The following is a 19486-nucleotide window of genomic DNA, read 5'->3' as shown; positions in this document are numbered from 1 at the left end:
CAAAGTACAGGACAGATGTTCACACTGCTCTGATGAGATGTGAAATAAAAACATAAGCGGGGGAAGGGACCAATCTCCCTGTAGAAGATCCCACATAATGACACAGAGGCTCGGCCCTCTCGGGGGACCTCAGTCCCCACCTTAGGTGTGGGTGTTGTATCCTGAACGCGAGCAGAAAATCAAATGGAGACGTGTGGAGTGCACTTAGATGGTACTTTATTTTTACCTGCGCAGGGGCGAACACCCAGGGTGCCCGTTAAGGCTGCAAAGGGGAGTTGCGCCCGAACGCTCACAGGCTAGCCCTTTTATACTCGCGCGAAGCAAGCAAGCAAGCAAGCTACAAAAGCAGAGGTTGCTGTTATCTCTGCATAGCTCTTGGCTCTGGAGGAACATTAGCCAGATGTTAAAATTTTCTTTTGAAACCCTGTCTCCTGTCGATAAGAACCATCTGTCCTACTTAATTTGTACCCTCAGTTTAAAGATAAGGGTCCAGACCTGAGATGAGTCCGGCACCCAAAGTTTTATGGCCCACTAACTAATTGGCTGTAACTCAGAATAAGCCCTCTGCAAATCACGTATTGTTTAACCTTACTTTGGCCGACAATGTTGTTTCTCTCCCCTATCTATTCTGATGACCTTCAAGAGGTTTTCTGCTTAGCAATGCTTATAATTGCCTAGCTGTCTTGCCTAGCCCTCAACATGGGCTGCACAGTGACTTCCCTCCTGAAGACCGTGAACAAAGAAGGCAGAGCGTCACCTTCCAGTGGAGAACCTGACAGCTCACCTCAGTCAGGTAATCGAGGTCAACATCCCAGTGACCACACTCGTGGACAGCATGTCCACACTATCCACGTGCAAACCCCAGCATCCGCATGAGGAAAACATGAGGCAAACCCATGAAGAGCATCCCACCAAACAGCTGCCCAGTCCTGGGAGCTGTGCAGGTCCTCAAACCCAAGGAAGTCTCCAGAACTACATAGCCAGTGGATCCTCATGACAACTAGATGTCACATGGGGTCCTGGGTGGGGTCCTGGAATGGGAAAAATAACATTGGTTGAAAGGGAAGGAACTATGAATAAATGTAGTTTTTAGTCAATGACGTATCAGCACCAGTGTAGTGATTGTGAGACAGGTATCAGTGATGCTGTGAGATGTGATCTCAGGGGGACAAGGTGTGAGACTGTGCTTTCTTCCTAAGTTGTCTGTGAATCTATAGCTATTCTAGAAAAGACATTTATTACAAATTTTAACAACCTGAAAATAACAAAAACAAAGCTTTCCTCTCTAGCCCTACTTTCTGCTGTGACTGTCATATTTTCTTAGTGCACATTTTCCTATCCTTGTTTTATCAGCTTGTCTGGTTTTTGTGTTGTGTTAATTATAAAGTTGGTCTTGATTTTTTTATTTCAATATGAGAATACCTATAGGAGACCGTTCTGCGTGGCGTGGGCCCAGCTCCCACTCAGAAAGGCCAGTGGGGAGTGAGGTCCAGCACACAGGACCCACTCCCACAGATAGGTTCTCCCATGGGGAATCAGGCCCTCATTGTACTTAGGCTGCTTTGAGACTTGCTTTTTGCTAAAACTCCCTCACCCTGAATTGAGGAAGCAAACGTTTACTGCATATCTTTAAAGTAACTTCCTAAAATCTACGCTAAACCTTCCAAGGATGAGTGTAACCTGCTTAACCACTTTTCCCTTCACATTTGCAAATATCCTTCCTCTTTTATGTAATTAACAACACCCTCTCCTTTGTTTTCTGTAACCACCTAAAGTGAACCTGTGCATAGTAAATGAGGATCATCTTCAATGTAATGTGCCCAAAAAAGCAATAAAAGCCTGTCAAGGCAAGGATCGGGGCGCTCTCCTCTTGAGAGAGTGGCTGCGCCATCCCTTTTCCTCCACAGGATTCGGTAGTCCGTGTGTATTTGTCTATTGCCGCCACAACACAGGATCCTGTGGGCCAGGATCCGTGTCAAATACCCACTTAAAAATTTTTTTTATCCTCACCCAAGGACATTTTTTTTTCCATTGTGTTTAAAGAGAGAAGAAGGGAGAGAGAAAAACATCAATCGGTTGCTTCTCTTACTTGCCCAGACCTGGGATCAAACCTACAAACCAGCTAGGTACATACCCTGACTGGGAATCAAACCTGCAGCCTTTCATTTACAGGACAACATTCCAGCCAATTAAGCCACACCAGGCAGGCCAAAAATATCCGCTTTTTAATTGATTGATTTATGAAGCTGTGAATACTTATTGTAATTACTAGTATTGTCTTATTTTTACCACCATGGGTTTTTTTTTTTCATTTATGATATTTTTTATTTCTTTCCTCCTCATTTCTTGCTTGCTATCATTGTATAGGTTTTGGAGATTTTTTGGTTTTTGTTTGTTTGCTTGCTCGTTTTAAAAGGTATAGAATACTTTGTGATTCTTTTACACACTACCACAATCTGTGTTCCTTGAGAATTCCACCCTGTTGCCTAGAGTGTTGACATTTTGGGGAATTTTAGTGCCAGGTAATTGCAGACACTTTCTCTTCTGCATTTCAGTGATCTTGCCTTTTTCTTTCTTTCTTTCTTTCTTTTTTTTTTGTTTCACAAGTGAATTTTTTTTAAATTTTTATTGTTATTCAATTACAGTTGTATGCCTTTTCTCCCCATCCCTCCACCCCACCCCAGCTGAACCCACCTTCGTCCCCCACCTCCCCCCTCCCCCCTGAAACATAATCAATAGAAGAAAAAAGCAAACAAAATATAACCAGAGACATTGAAGTTAAGAACAATCTAACAATAGCCAGGGTGGGGGGGGTGGGGACAGTGGGAAGAGGGGATTACAGGAACTACTATAAAGGACACATGGATCTTGCCTTTTTCAGCAGTAACTTTACTCTCCTTGCTTTATCTCTCACAACAGCTCCTGGAATTTCGCATTTGTGAAGACCCTCCTGCAGTGTTGGCCGAGGAGTTCTCTGTCCAGGAAGGTTTCCGAGGCCTCTTTTGCCTAAAAACATTTTCATGATACCCTCACATTTGAATGAAGATTTGCTGGACGTTATGTCACAGGTGCAATGCTCCATTTCTTTGATATTTTAAAATCCTCCTCTAACGTCTCCGTGTGTCTAGTGGGGCTGAGAAGTGTGATGTCACGATGACTCTTACTCCTTTTTGGGGGGTACCCTGCTCTTTGGCTGACACTTTTCCAGTCTTCCCTATTTTTTCTTAGATTTTTCATGATTGTGAGTGGATATGGTTTTCCTCACTGTCTCTCCTTCTGGAATTATACATAGTCTTTCACCTTTGGAGCCTGTCAGGACGCTGCAGATTAGGGTCGCACTGGCCAGACCCCTGTGCAGCCTCCAGTTGGGTGGGGACCCACAGAGAAGGCAGAGGGGTAAGGCTGGGGCTCAGAAGCCCCCATGGCCATCCCTAGGCATTGCATATTCTGCCTACCGTGCTTCAGCCAGGCGGGGCTCTCAGGCCGGTGAGCTTCGGGGTGGTCCCACTTCCCAGGTACTCTGATACATGTCCCCTCCCTTTCTCCCCCAGCCAACTCTCATCTTGGTGGAGTCCCAGTGTGATGTCACGTGGTGGAGACGCCTGCCCTGACAGCACCCTGCCTCCAACCCCGCTCCTCCTGCATCACACCGGGGGCCCTCCCACCTGTGCGACCTTTGTCTCTCGGATGGTACAGATCCCATCCTCCTGGGAGGGAAGAGTTAGCACAACCTCAGCGTCCAGAGACACCTGGGTTGTGGCCCTGCCTGCTGAGGTCTGGCACACCCCACGCGTTGGGTCTCCAGGGCACAGAACAGCCCACCCCCGCATATGTGACCCCCGCTGAGGTGACACAGCTTCTTTTCAGTGACCTGTGGTGGCCTAGAAACTGCTCGAGAGTTCTCAGCACCCTGCGAGCTCCAACGCTGTGGAGCGCCAGTGCAGAGCTTCCCTGTGTTCAGCCTTATGCCATAAAGAATAATATTATTTTCCATCCTTGCCAAATTTCATCAACTCCTGGCTCCTGTCACCCTGAGCTCCCTTTCTTGGCCATGCGGACGGTGGGGCGCAGCTTTTCTTGGTAAAATCTTGCGGATCTGAATGTAGTGAAGGGGATATGGTTTCCCTGCCAAAGTTTGGCCAATGTTTCCATGTGCAGTGTTACACAGTGTATTTACTTCACCTGCAAAATTCCTTCCCAATTTAATGAAAGGTTGGGAGTTTGTTTGGGGACGTAGCAGTAAAATATAAAGGAACAGGGGCATTTATTAGTGTTCTCTCCCAAAATATCACTACAATGAGAATTCTGAGAACAGCAGAATCTGCCCTTATCTGCCCTTTCCATACTCTGGGACTGTCCTCAGTGTGTCATATGGGCAGCTTATTTAGTCCCCACAGTACCCAGCTTACAGAGGGGAAACTGTGCTTAAGGCCCAGTCTGACTCCCACTGGAGGGCAAGCAAACTCAGAGCTCTCAGGCAGGCTGTCAGGCTGGGCCTCTTAGAACAGAGCTGCAGATGCCCGACTCCTAGGTGACAGCCCAGAGTGGTCTCCAGGTGTCTGAGATCAGGCGGGGCTGCTACGTCTGGAATTAGGGCTGTCTCTCCACTCAAGAACAACAAGGAGAGAGAAGGGCATGTCCCGCTCTGGGGTGTCGGCATGGATGGCTGTCCAGATGACTGTTATGTATAGGTTTTGTACTGGGCCTTCTCTTGTCTGCCGAGGTCTGTGAGGTGGTGGCTTCTGACCTTGCTTGGGGAGAGGAGCTGTAAGGACAACCACGCCACCCTCCCAGCCAAACCTCCCCAGGAACTGGCTGCACCATCTCTACTTTCCTGCCCAGGAGCTCACTCAAGTGGCTGTCCACCCCACAGTCATTGGGCCATTCTGTCAAGTGGCTGGTGGCTTCCTGGTTGACTGATGGGTGTCTCAGCCCACCCCTCCCACCTTAGCCCCCATGGCCCCTCCAGCTCCTTGCTGGTCCCTTCCCTGTTTCACTAAGTCTGCAGGGGTTCGAAGAGTCCTGGGCCTGGGCTTGTCCTTCCACTGCTCTCTCAGGGCCCCTCCAATCCCAGGCTCCCTTCTAAGATGGGCACCAACACCCCAAAGCCCAGGTCCTGAATGAAATTCTGATTCCTCCAGAACCCCTGTGACCTCCTGCCTGCATGTAGTCCTCAGTGTTAGTCACGCACCCCTGATGGCTCAGGCCTGGGTGTCCCCTCACCTCTTCCCTGACCTCACCTCCACACCCAGAGGTCCTCAAGTCCCACAGCTCCACCTCCCCACCACTCACTACCCTCTCCAACTTCCTTGCTGCCTGGTGGCCCCACACAGTGACTTCCTCCCACTCTGATTGAGTCATACCATTACCCACTTAGAACAGGAGGGGCAGGGGTACCCTGCTCTCAAGATCCCAAACCCAAGCCTGAGCCCCTGACCACACCCACCCACCAGCCTAGCACCCACCATGCTAATTCAGGCCCACCAGCCCCAGGGCTGACCCACCCCATGGCTTTGGCATCCATGCAGGCTCCTACCACCTGAAGGCCTCCCTGATCCTCCCTACTGGTGCTGCCCTTGGTTTGGTAGCCCCACTAGGCTGCCTCTCACGTGGACAGGGACAGATGGCCTCTGCCTGGGCTCAGCCTCTGGGCCACATGGGAGGGCAGGCACCCAACACACTGTCAGGCCTTTGAGCTTATGAGGAAGGTAATGAAGGACATGGAGACCGCCAGCCAGCCTCTCCAGTGCCTGGCCATCATGGGCCACCTCAGGGAGCAGGGAAGGGCAGACTGGAATGTGGCCACTTCCCACCCTATTCCCAAGATAGACTCAGAGGGCAGATACCTGGGGCCATGACTGACAAAGGCCCCTGGTCCCCAGCCCTGCAGGGCCAGCACTCCAGGTCATGGATACTTGGGTGTCTCACTGGGGGCCTCAGAGAAATAGTCGGAGGGCTCGTGGGCCCTTATTAAACCAAGTCAGGACAGAGTGGGGCCAACGGCCAGAGCATGAAAGGCCAGGTAGGCCAGGGAGGCAGTACCCAGCACAAGGACCAGCCAGGTGGACAGGCGTTCCCCTGGGGATCTGTGAACCCTGGCCTTCTTCTCTGCCCTGGGAGGAAGCCATGCTCGGGGATCCAGCTCCCATCTGACAGGGTAGCATGGAGCTCAGGCAGAGCTGCCCCCCAGCAGTGTCCCCATCACTGCCCCCCAACACCAGCAGCATCCCTGTCACCACTCCCCAACCCCAGCATCATCCCCATAGCTGACCCCTACCCCAGCAGGGTCCCCATCACTGCCTCCTGACCCCGACCCCAGGCAGCAGGCCTCCTTAAGGAAGAGGCTCCAAGGGGAAGCATAAGAACAGGCAGAAGCCCAGAACAGGCAGTCAGGGGAGCATGGCAGGTCAGACCCTCTCTGCCCCCACTCTCTGGGCCTGCTGTCACTTGCCCGAGCTGTTTCCACAGGACTCCCCAGGGGTGTGCCTAGAGAGACCAGGCATGCACAGGATGGACCAGCTCTGGCCTCAGTGGGGAGGAGGGGGCCAGCTCAGGCCCGGACACCCAGATCGGGAGCTGGCCCTGCAGGCCTCACCCTCTGGCCCTCCCCAGGCCATTCGTTCCCAAGATGGCACCCACACCCTGCTCCACTGGCCTGGACTTGGTGCAGCCCTCCCACTCCTGAACCAGGGTGGCTCCACGACCCCCACCACCCCTCTCAGAGCTCCCTGCCCTTTCCCCATCTGCTTGCCAATGTGGCTAACCCTGAGGCTCTGTACCCCAAGGAGAGGGGTCCTCCTGCTCCCCATTAGAGCTACTGCCAACAAAGCTGCCGGTGGGTGTGTTTGAGGACCAGACCAGGGAGGGGTTGTAGCCCTGGTATAATTGAGCAGCTGACTCCCGGCGGCCAGAGCCCAGGTGGCAGGGAGCTTAGGGATGGGAGGGGTGAAAAGAGAACAAGTGCATGGAGTGCAGTTGCCACCTGCCTATGGGCCCCTGTGATATTCCAGCCAAGGCTGGAACCTCTGCTGGAGGAAAAGAGCTCCCAGAGGACCCCTCCGTACCCCAGTTCCCACCCTTTTGAGAGAAGTTGGTATAGAACCCCAGGTGTCAGAGACCTAGGCCTTGCATCAGGAAGTGCCACAGGGCTCCACAATGCTCCATGCCACCTGACAAGATGTGTAACCACCACCCAGTCACCATGCAAGGCATCCTCAGACAGCCATGGCAACATGGTTCCCAGATGCTATGGGAGCTCCCCACTCCTGGGATCTGGTAGGGGCCGTGGGTTAGTGGGGGAGGCTGGGTAAGAGACCTGCAGGTGGGCTTCAGTGACCTGGCCTCTCTGCACCACCAGGGTGCCAGAGCTGTCTGCACTGCCTGGGCCAGGGCTGCTACGGGCTCCATGTAGTCTGGGCCACTGCCAGGCTGCATGAGGTGGGGCCAGGCTCCATGTTCCTGGCCTAAGGTTGCAAGGGTCAGCCAGCCAGCAAAGCTGGGACCCATCAAGCTTCTGCTGTAGTGGGCTGGGGGAGCACCCTGGCACTGGAGCAGAATTAGGGGCCTGGGGACATTTCTGGACCTGAGGTGCAGGGACAAGGACATGGGGTCAGGGGTGTGTTAAGACAGTGGTCCCCAACATTTTTGGTACCAGGAACAGGTTTTGTGGAAGGTAATTCTTCCACAGACCGGGGTGGGGAGATGGTTTAGGGATGATTCAAGCACATTACATTCAAGCTCCCCTCCTGCTGTGCAGCCCTGTTCCTAACAGGCCCAGAAGTCGAGGATTCGCCTGCTGAGTAAGGTATTCCAGAAGAGCACAGTCAGGGGCATGGGACCTCTGGGGGTGGGGACTGTGAGATTGGAGGGAGGACTCTTTGGGACAGTAGCAATGGTCCCCCACCCAAGAGCTCCTGAGAGTTCCATGGGGAGGAGGCCCAGCCCAGTCTCACATACATCCTCTCCTCCCACCCCCTTCCCCAGGATGCAGTAAACAGCACAGTGAGACTTTGGATACAAAACTGTAAACATGAGTCTATTTTTTTTTTAAAACAAAGCAGAAAGATGAGTTTATTACGCGGCTTACAATCTGCAACCCAGGAAACTCAAGGCTACAGGAGCAATGAGTTCCAAGTTGCTCACAGACTAAGGGATATTTTTCTTTTTCTTCTGTATCTTTAAAAATTTTTTTATTGTTATTCAATTACAGTTGTATGAATTTCTCCCAATCCCTCCACCCCACCCCAGCCAAATCCACCTCCCTCCCCCACCTCCACCCTCCCCCTTGATTTTGTCCATATGTCCTTTATAGTAGTTCCTGTAATCCCCTCTCCTCGCTGTCCCCTCTCCACTCCCCCCTGGCTATTGTTAGATTGTTCTTAACTTCAGTGTCTCTGGTTCTATTTTGTTTGCTTTTTTCTTCTGTTGATTATGTTCCAGTTAAAGGTGAGATCATATGGACCGCCTCACCGCCTGGCTTATTTCACTTAACATAATGCTCTCCAGTTCCATCCATGCCATTGCAAAGGGTATAAGCTCCTTCTTTCTCTCTGCTGCATAGAATTCCATTGTGTAAATATACTATAGTTTTTTGATCCACTCATTTGCTTATGGGCACTTAGGTTGCTTCCAGTACTTGGCTATTGTAAATTGCTGCTATGAACAATGTGCTGCTATGAACATTGGGGTGCATAGGTTCTTTTGGATTGGTGTTTCAGGGTTCTTAGGGTATAATCCCAGCGGTGGAATTGCTGGGTCAAAGGGCCCCAAATGAAATTAAACATGAGTCTTTAAAATGACAAGAGGTCTACTTGGACCCAAACTCAGCCAGAGGCCTCCACCAAGGGACCCTAAAGGACCAGACCACACTCTCCTCTGTCCTTTCTTCCCACCCAGCAGGCAGGGGAGGGCCCTTCCACTTGCACACACCACCCTGCTCTGGGGCTGGCAGGGGGAGTGGGGCTGAGGTCAGTGGTCCGAGGAAGTCCCTAAGATGAAGCAGCAGCTGCAAGCCTGGCACTCAAGCACTTGGCCCTGCCCCGGCGTGGGGGAAGCCCGCCCCCACACCATCCCAGGCAAACTGCACCGAGCCTCACCAGCCAAAGTCTACACCCTGGGATGCCCCAGAGCCCCGCAGGACCCCATCACATGTCCAGAGCGTCATGTGTGGGTGGGGGCCCATGCAGCCTGTTGGTCCATGCACGGCAGGGGCGCGGTACCAAGTTGAGCTATGAGGGTGGTGGCTGCAGCTACAGGGCCAGTGGAACGGTGGGAAGTTGTGCACCAGGCAGCGGTACTGGAGGAAGGTGAAGGCCTTGGTGGCAAGTGCCACCAAGTTCTTGCTGACAAAGATGGCCAGAGATGCAGCTGTCTGGGAAGAGCGCCAGAGTAGTGGCACACTAGCATGGCCGCCACATTGATCATTGACTGTGGCAAGGCTGAGGGCTGGATAGAGGCATCATCCTCTTCTGACCGATGTGCTCCCCGCACATGCTGACCTTGCTGAGCGCCAGGCACCCACGCAGCACCAGCAGCAGTATGAAGCAGTAAAAGTAGGTGAGACCCTCAGCCCACAGCGGCAGTCTGGTGCTCAGCAGTTCCCAGAGGTTAGCCTCCATGTCCAGCACATCCTGTGCCAACCAGAAGGGGTTGCCATGCAGGTCCTCGAGTTTGCAGAAGGTGCACATGTACTCCATGGGGTCAAGTGCCACCAGCAGCAGCAGGAAGAGGCCCAGCATGCACATAGACAGCTAGCGTCAGTGCTTTGCAGTGTCACCAGGTCGGCCCACCTTGCCATGCAGCCTTGTAGTTCTAGAAGATGAAGTAGAGCTTGATCTGCAGCACAAAGCTGTAGAGGAACCAGAGGATCATGGTGTAGCCTCAAGCTTGGCCATTTGCACTTTAGTGCCCACCTGCAATGCAGCACCAGCAGGAAGCACACGTCATCCAGCAGCACGATGATGCACACACCGAATCTTGAGCGGACCCTGGTTCTGCTCCACCAGGTAGATGTCTGTGACCACTATGCTCCCCTTCGATCCCCAGCATAGTCAGGCACACATGGTGCCGGTCTGGGGGGTGGCAACACTGATACAGGGTGCAGCCAGGGGGCTCCCAAATAGGGGTTTATAATGGGGTCCAGAACTCAGTGTCCAGGAAATAAATATATATATATAAGATGTCCTCACTGCCACAAGTCTGAACTTAGGGATGGGACACATGGAGCAGGGCAATTGAGAGCTGTTTTGCATAGCAACAGTTTTACAGCTAAGCTCTGGCATGGTCATTTAACATATCTATAACTTTTAACTGGTTTCATGGGCATGTTAAATAGCTGTGGCCAAGCATTGAGCCAGGGGGATGGGAGTGACTTCAACCCAGGATGTAACTGGGAAGCAACTCCCCCTGGTTACAGCACCTGCGTGAGAGCTTGGAGATGATTGGCTCCACACCATGGGGCCACACCTGCCTGGACTTACTATGGCAGCCCAGAAAAGCTGGAAAAATATGGGAATGCTGGCAGGTGTAACTGATTGTGGAAGGAGTCAGGGATGGGGCTGCAGAGGAAGATTGGCGCTGGGATTTAAACCCAGGCACAGCAGCCATGAAAGGTTGGGACCACGTGTCTTTGGTCAGAGTCAGGACCACGAAGCTTTGGGGTATTCCTTTTGCCACGTGGTTTAGGAAGCAGGAGAGATCTTACTGGGAAGAAAAGGGGTGAAAGGATTCTTGCTGGTGGGCCATGAGAAGGTGCCACACGGTTTTGGATTAACAAGATCATGGTGGGGACACAGCTGATGGTGCCAGTAACTGAAGGGCTACCTGGGACTTCTATTTCTTTTCCTGAGACACGGTACCCTGGACTGGGCAGAGGGAGAAGGAAGGACTGTGTGTGTTTGTGGGTATTCTAAAGGGCTTTAGTATTTTTATGAAGACATTAAGTCATTTCTCTAAGTCTGTGTAACTTTTTGAATAAATAACTCCTTTCCACCAATCTCTGGCATTGAGAGACGTCATTCCCTGATGGCAAGCAAGGTGAACCTAGTGGGGGAGGGGACCCCGGGAGCAGAAAGTGAGGTGGGCATTCAGTAATAGTATATTGTTAACCCCTCCCCTGTCTGTTCTGTAACAACACCAAGGTGGGCCACCAGGATCCTGGCCTTGGGGGCATGTGGCCCCTGCACAGGGCGGGAGGAGTCCTGGTAGTGGCAGTGCTCAGCCTGTGGACATGGCACAATGGGACACATCCAGCTGTTCGAAGGGCACCACCACTCCTGGCCTGAGAACTCAGAACCTGGGGCTACCAGAGAAGACCCGAGGCAGGGAGCAGAGGGGGCAGGCAACCCCACAACCCCAATGAGCCAGGGAGCTCTGGGGCACACTCACCCTAATGCTTGCCCCAGACTGGAAGCTGCAGAGGGGCCTCCAGGAGGCGCTGCAGCCCTACCTGAGATCAGAGACCTCATTTCCCGCAGCTGCAGCCACCAAGAAAGGAAGGGAAGTGGCCTCTCTCCCTGTAGGAGTCCCTGGGGCCCTGGTGGTTCGTCCCTGCTGGGCCCCCGTCGCCATCCCGCCTGCTGTGGGGGCCTGTGCCCCATGCCCCAGGCCGTTCTCGCTGGTGATTCGGGCATCCTCTCTCCCCATCAGCGCCACGATGGCGGGACGTTGTCCAGTGCCCTCAGTACTGCACCTTGGAGGAGTGCGGGAGGCCGGTGGTTGCCCAGGCCCTATCCTGAGACCCGGGTTTTCTGATCTAGGACTGAGTCGTCCAAGTCCTGAGGATTCCATCTCACAAACCTCTCCATGCCTCCCTACCCTCGCCCCAGCCAGCTCAGTCTCCTCGCGGGTTCACCCTCCACAGGCACGTGGACCACCCTCTGCCCTGATCCCACCATGGCTCCCATAGTCTTGGGAGGCTGGCTCCCTGGCCGCATCCCCTTCCATGCACGCCCCCCCGCACTTGTCCTGCACACCCACAATGCCTGAGCCCTGGGAAGGGGTGGCTCCCTGTACCTCTATGTAGGGCTCTGGAAGCCACCCTCGCATACGCCCACCTGGACCCTCTTTGGGTCCGCAGCCTCAAGCCTCTCACAACACTGGCACCAGCTGTCGTGGCTACCTGTGCTGATGGGAGACACACCAGACTAAGGGTACCGCACAACTGAGGGCAATGGAGGCCCGCACACCCTCCCTCCAACCCCCTTGCAGGCTGACTTCCAGCCAGGCCCCTCAACCTCTTCTCTCCTTGCCACAGTACGGCCCCAGGGCTCTGTTTACTGACCTGTCTAGACAGGGACATGAAATTTATTATCAGTCGTGACTCTGGAGCAAGTGCTTGGCCTGCTCCTGAAGAAGGCGCAAGGAGGCCCCTACCCAGGGGTCTCGGCAGCCACACACAGGACTTCGACAACTCTGAGTTCAGACACCTGGAGTCAAGGGTGGCCCTACCTCCACAGTTCATGAGTTTCTGGTCCCCACCCACACACCCACCCTGTTCTCACCACCACCCCTTTGGGAGGGCATGTTTGTCCCAGGGGGGCCCTGCACGCACATGCCCGGGCCTCCTCTGGATGCAACGGCGTGTCCTGGGAACTTCCTTCCCCCCAGCTCCGCCAGGCAAAATAGCCGCCCAGCTAACCCCTTCCCTGCACCCACTCCACCGCGTTCTCGCTCCCGCTGCCACCTCTCAAACCTGGGCGCAGACCCCCATCCCCACGCGAGTGCACAGAGCGAGCCTGCTCTCTGCCCCCAAAGCCGAGCAGGACTTGACCAGTCCTCTCCAGCCGGCCGGGTCCTACCGCCCTAGCTGTCCAGTGGTGCTATGTCCCCTGCACACCCTCCGCCCTGAACTCACAGACTGCGGCCTCAGGCCCCTCACCACCTGCCAGCCCCGCCTTCTGACCCCCACCGAGAACTACCCTCCGTGCCCACGAGAAGGGGGAGCAAGGACCATCGCCCTCCACTCCCAGCTGCCAGCCCCCGCCGGACAGAGGGCGGAGAAGGGGCTGGGCAGCTAACCGCGGGCTGCACCTCTGTTCCCCCATCCAGGCCTTGCCCCTGTGCGCCGCCTGCATCCTACCGCCCCTGCATTCGGCAGTTGAGGCACCCGGGCTGGCCCCCGCCCAGCTCCACAGACATAACCGCCCGCCCAGCTAGTGCCTACCAGCTGCCGGCAAGATTCTGCGACCCACCTGCACTCCGAGCTTCCGCCTGGCCGAGGCTGGTCCTCTCCACTGCAACCCTGCAGGAGGCCCCGATTTGCGCTCGATGAGCCCAGCAGCGGGCTGGGATGGGGTCCGGCTCCGGTTGCCAGGGCAATTGCACTGCGTAGCAGCAGCGGTGTGGCTGGCACTGGGGAGCTGGACATCCCCGGGGTCCAAATGGAAGCCCGGAAAATCTTTGCACCCTTCCTCACCCACAGCTGGAGAACCTGCCCCGGTGCTTCAGTCCCACTAGCGTCCTGAATTGCCGCAGCAAACCCCACCCGGGCCACCCACCAGGTGACCCCACTTGCCTGTGACAGTAGGCCTGCGGGACCACGTTCCTGTCATCGGAAATGACCCTGATGTGGGGCCAGGCTGACCGCCGGCTCTCTGCAGGTGGCCCACAGGACCTCTCTGTGACCCTTGGGAACAGAACCAAAAGCACCCAGTTAGGTTAAAGTCTATGATCCGTTTTGAGTTAAATTTGATGTGTTGTAAGGAAGGGATCTGTTGTGGGTTAACTTATGGCCACCACAGAAGACACGTTGAAGTCCTGCCGTGGTCCAGCCGAAGCAGAGTCCAGGGGGTCCCGAAGGTGCTATGAGGCGCCGGCGCGTGGAGATCAGGCAACTACACAGCTCAGAGGAAGGTGAAGCACTGATTCGTTTATTGCAAGTACAAGTGGATTTATATATTTTCCTTTTTGGCATAGATTAACATTTGCAAGTGTAGAGCACGATCAGTTAAGCAGAAAAATCAATACAAAGGTAACCAGGAAAAGTACGAAAGTTTCCATGGATTTAATTATATTAAACAAGGACTGTTTTGACCAAAGTTTTCATAGATTCAGTTATAGTGAACAAAGATTATTTTAACCAGGGGAGTCATAAATCAGACGATTAGACATTTTCAGAAATTGTTCATAGGGCAAAAGTATATGGTAGATTGAGCAGAAGCAATAAGGCCTTTGTGATATCTAACTTAGCTATCTATCTTTTCTGTCTAAAATGTTTCTCTGTGTATATAAACTTTAACTTCATAGTAACCGTTTCTTAATAGCTAACCAGCTTTTCTTATTTCTATGGCTGTCTAATTGATATGTATTCTTATTTAAGGTAAAGGAGGGGCTGTTACTCTAACGACTTTTAGACATTCAGGGACTTGTTGACTAGAGACACATTGGTCTGATTATATCCTGTTTGTGTCAGCTGCTGGTCAATTCTAAGAGTGGTGATCATTTCCAGGAGGTTCCAGATGATTAAGGCAGTAAAAATACAGATTACAAGAAAGAGAAAGAACAAAATCACACACACATCCTCCAGGCCAGGATACGCTTCTTTGAAGACATATCCCCCATGTCTGGACCTTGTCAAACAACATGGCTGACTGTACTGGAACTGTACATGGCAAAGTCCCACCCCCAGTACCTGTGTATGGGACCTTATTTGGAAATGCAGTTGACCCTTGAACAGAGCAGGTTTTAACTGCATAGGTCCACTTAAACGAAGAATTGTTAAAATCCACATGTAAATGGACCAACGTTCAAGGGTCAACTATATAGTCTTTGCATATATCATCAAGCTAAATTGATAACATCTGAGTACAATGACCAATGTCCTCATAAGGAGGGAGAGATTTGAAGACACAGACTTAGACACACAAGAGGGAAGGAGGATCCATGAGGACAGAGGTAGAGGTCTGGGATGCAATCCAAGAACATGGAAGCTTGCTGGCCACTCCAAGAGCTGGCAGGGAGCCTGGAGCATGTTCTCCTTCAGAGCTCACCAAGGAGCCAACCCTGCCCACATCTAGAGCTCAGCCTTCTGAACTGGTAGAGAACACATCTCTGTTATTATAAGCCACCAGTTTATGGTCGTTGGTCACAACAGCCCTAGAACACTAATACAGGGCCTGATTCCATTTTTGCATATCTACTTGCCCCAGCACCATTTATTGGAAAGACTATTCTTTCCCCCATTGAGTTGTCTTGGCACTCTTGTTAAAAATCAATCAATGGTGGCCAAGACGTGGAGATAACCAAAGTGCCCTTTGACAGATGACTGGACAAAGAAACTGCGGTGCATATACACAGTGGAATATCACTCAGCCATAAGAAAAGATGAAATACTGCCATTTGTGGCAACATGGATGATCCTTGAAAATATCACACTAAGATAAATAATTCAGTCTGGCAAAGCTAAGAGCTATATGATCTCACTCATATGTAGGATGTAAAATTGAAACTCATAGACACACACAACAGTTGATGGTTACCAGAGGAAGGAGGATGGGTGTAGTAAAGGGTAAAGGGGGCCAAGTATATGGTGATGGAAGATTTTTTGACTTTGGGCGTTTGGGTACATGGTATGATAATGATATACAGATCATGTGTCATAGTAATGTATACTTCAAACCTATATGGTCCTATTAACCAATGTCACCCCAATAAATTTAACTTAAAAATCAATTGTCCATACTGTGAGGGTTTGTTTCTAGATTACCAGTTCTGTTCTGCTGGTATGTGTGTATCTACTCTTCTGCTCACACCACACTGTCTTGATCATTGTAGCCTTGCAGTAAGTTTTCAAACTGGGATGTGTGTACCCTGCAACTGTGTTCTTCTGTTTTAAGATTGTTTTATCTATATTGGATCTCTTGCATTTCTACATGAGTTTTTGTAGAAAATCAGTTTGTCAGTTCCAAAAAAGCTGTCTGGGATTTTGAAAGGGGTTGCATTGAATCAATAGAACAGTTTGGTGTTGAAATAAGATGTCTTTCCATTTGTTTAGGTGTTTGTTAATTTTTTGACAATGTTTTGTAGTTGTCAGATCACAAGTTTTCCCTTCTTTTGTTAAGTTTATTCCTAAGTATTTTATTCTTTTTGAGGCTGTTATACATTGAATTGTTTTTCTTAACTTCATTTTTGGATTACTAATGTATGGAAATGCAATGGATTTTTGCATAATGATCGTGTATCCTGCAACCTTACCGAACTCAATTATAAATTAGTCCTAATTATTTTTGTGGATTCCTTACAAGTTTCTCTATACAAGATAATGTCATTTGCAAATAGAAATAGTTTTATTTCTTCCTGGATGCCTTTTATTTCTTGCCTAATCACCCTGGCTGGAACCTTCAGTACAGTGTTGAATAAGAGTGGAGAGAGCGGGCATCCCTGCCTTGTTCCTGATCTTGGGGAGAATGCTTCCATTATTCATACCTGAGCATGACGTGAACTGTAGAGTTCTGTCCCTGGTTTGAGTGCAGCCAATTAATTTTAACTAAGGTGTAAAGGTGATTCAACAGAGAGACAATAAATAGTATTTTTCACTACTATTAAAGAAGTACATGCAAAAAAAAAATCTCCAACCTAAATCTTATGTCCTTTACAAAGATTAACACAAAATGGCTCATAGACTTAAATGTAAAAGTATAAAAATTTTAGAATAAAATATGAAAGAAAATCTTCATGACCTGTGGCTGGATAAAATAAAATAAAATATAATAAAATAAAATTTAATAAAATTTAGACATGACACCAAAAGCACAATCCATTAGCTACATTGTAAACTGGAGACATCATGATGGAAAACTTGCTCTGCGAGAGAGTGAAAAGACAAGTTATAGACATAACAAAAGACATAACACAGAATATACCTCATAGATGTGTTTGCAGTATCAATATGTTGATAATTTATAATCTGTCTTGTTCTATATTGGTGTTTAGTTTATTTTTCCTTTTTATTGAACTTATTGGGGTGACACTGGTTGACAAAATTAGACAGGCTTCAGGTTCACAGTTCTACAATATATCTGTACCCTGTATTTATTGTGTGTTCACCCACCCTAAGCCTTCATCTTGCACCATTTATCCCTTCAATACTGTCCTTTACTTTTTTTACCCTCTCATCTTCTAGTCAATTACCACACTGTAACAATTCCTTCTGCTTTTCCAAAAAAAGAAATCCATTTTCACTATACATCAATGTATTCATTCCACCACTACATGCAACATGTCAGGAACCTGCACTCAGAGGGGTGGATGGGTGAGAGATGGAGTTGAAAGAATGAAGAGGGGCCCTCAATATTCCTACCAGCCCCCACACCTGGGAGCACCCTGCTCTATTCCCCCTTCCTTCTCTCCAAGAGCAGAACTGCACCTAGTAAGGTCCAGACAGAGATCATTCTCACATGTTGGGTCTTCCTGACAAGTGGGGAAAAACATTTCAAGTCATCAGACCAATGCAATCAGAATTTCCTCAACACCATGTGCATTCCCCACTTTTTTTCTCACCAGCACAGTCTTGCCAGGGTCTACCCTGTGTGCTTCTGATGTCTTCACAAGTTATGGTTTCCAGTTTAAGTGCATTGGCCTCTTCACATGCTCTTTCCTGTGGCAAAAACACACTTCACCTCTTCTTTCCCATTCCACAGTTTGCCTCACTCACTGCTCCCCATACAGCACAGAGTCATACAGTTTCTCCAAGGGGTCCCCTATATGTGTCCCATTTCAGGTATGAAGCCCTCCTGCCATCTGAGATCCCAAGCACAGCTCCATACCTACAGTTTTATAAAATCCTACTGTAATTAAGTCTCAGAGAATATGAGAAATTCATCTTGGTTAACCGTCTGTGAGTTTTTTCACATTTCTTAACACAGAGTGACAGAGAAAACTCTCCTTTAATGAAGTTCAAAAACAAACAAAGCTATTGTACTCTCTCATGTGCCTCACTTTTGTCTTGTTACCTCTCTTATAAACCCACAATTTCTGCAAGTATGAATAAGATTGAATTGGAAGTTGCACCTTCAGGTGGCTGACATGACAGTATGAGGGTCCTGCTTCTTGGATGAGCCAGCTCCTTCACAAACCCCTGCTCTATTAATTAATCACCTTGATACGCACTTCATATATCACACCCTTTACATTACATCACACAGAAGAATGAAAGGATCTTTATTATTTTATTTCTAATCTTGCCTACTTACCAACAAACCTCAACATTCATTTCATCTAAAGATGATTTAAAATTATAGATTACAGTGCCTGGTTTTCCTTTTCAGTTCTTAGGACATAGACCCTGACTTCCACCTCAGCCTCTTCTCTTGCCCCCTCATTTTCAAATTACTATGGGAAGTCCCCCAAATGTACCAGGCTGCGTCTCACACCATCTGCAAATCTTTTTCTTTCTGAGGATTTTTGCCCTTCTAAAGCAAATAAAATCTTGATTATAAGTATCAGCTCTCTTAAGATAGCTACTTAAATAATGGTACTCTTAATTAATCACTACATTTTAATAATGTTGAAGTGCATATTTATATTTTTTCAGATTTCATTGCAATCCCTGTTAGTGTGATGGCATCTATGACATGTTTTTATTTCTGCATAAAGAGACTTGGTATGAGATTGTCTGCTGTCATTTTCTTATAAGACCACCTGCATGAAAACTTGCAGAATAAGTGTCAGCATGAATGGTGGAAATAGCAATTCAGTGTTGCAGGCCCTTTTATTAATCCAAGTTTCATGACCACCACTGCATCCATATATTCAGATACTATAACTGTATTATAATATTCAAATTAAGTTAAGATGTCATAAACTTTAAAAAGGTCAAAATAAAGTTTCCAGAAGGGAAAGTTCCAATGGCAGTTATGTTTTAAAAATACACTGAATAGAATTAACAGCAGATTAGAATTTGTAAGCAAAATATTAGTAAACTTGAAGATGCAATAATAGAAAACATCCAAAATTAAAGACAGAGAGAACAAATCAACCAAAATTAAAAGAACATCAATGATTTGTGGGAGAGCTCCCAGGAGTACAATATATGTGCAAATGATTATAAGTTTTACAGAAATATATAACTCACAGATTTGGAGGCTCAAGACCAAGGTCTGGAAACATAAAGAAATAAATACAAAACACATCAAAATCATATTGTTCTCAATCAATGATAAAGAAATTAGTAAGAAAACAAGAGACATGTTGAAAGAAATGGAGATAAGGATGACAGCATATTTCTCATTGGAAACGAGACAAGCAAGATGAGAGCTTTATTATGTTGTAATATAGTAACAAAAACTTGTAAATCTAAAATTATGAGCAAAGTAAAAATATGCTTCAAGAACAAGAATTATAACTTTGGAGGAGAGCCGAAGATGGTGGCAAGATAGGTGGGAGCTGAACCTGCTTGCTCATGCACCCAACTGATCTTCTGAAGAAAAAGTAAACAGCAAACAGAATTCCAGATGATATGAAATTTGGAAGTCAAAGGTTGCAGAGGATG

The 19486-nt window shown here is 49.3% G+C and overlaps 1 pseudogene; it reads right to left on the bottom strand.

The window, feature by feature from the left end:
* Positions 1-9227: 9227 nt before the first annotated feature.
* On the bottom strand, positions 9228-13366 carry LOC112308812 (transmembrane protein 121-like; annotated as a pseudogene).
* Between the last annotated feature and the right edge of the window lie 6120 nt (positions 13367-19486).

This window comes from Desmodus rotundus, chromosome 9 (assembly GCF_022682495.2).
Source record: "Desmodus rotundus isolate HL8 chromosome 9, HLdesRot8A.1, whole genome shotgun sequence".
NCBI lineage: Eukaryota > Metazoa > Chordata > Mammalia > Chiroptera > Phyllostomidae > Desmodus > Desmodus rotundus.
Note: the sequence above shows the minus strand (reverse complement) of the source record. Positions and strands in the feature narration are given on the sequence as shown.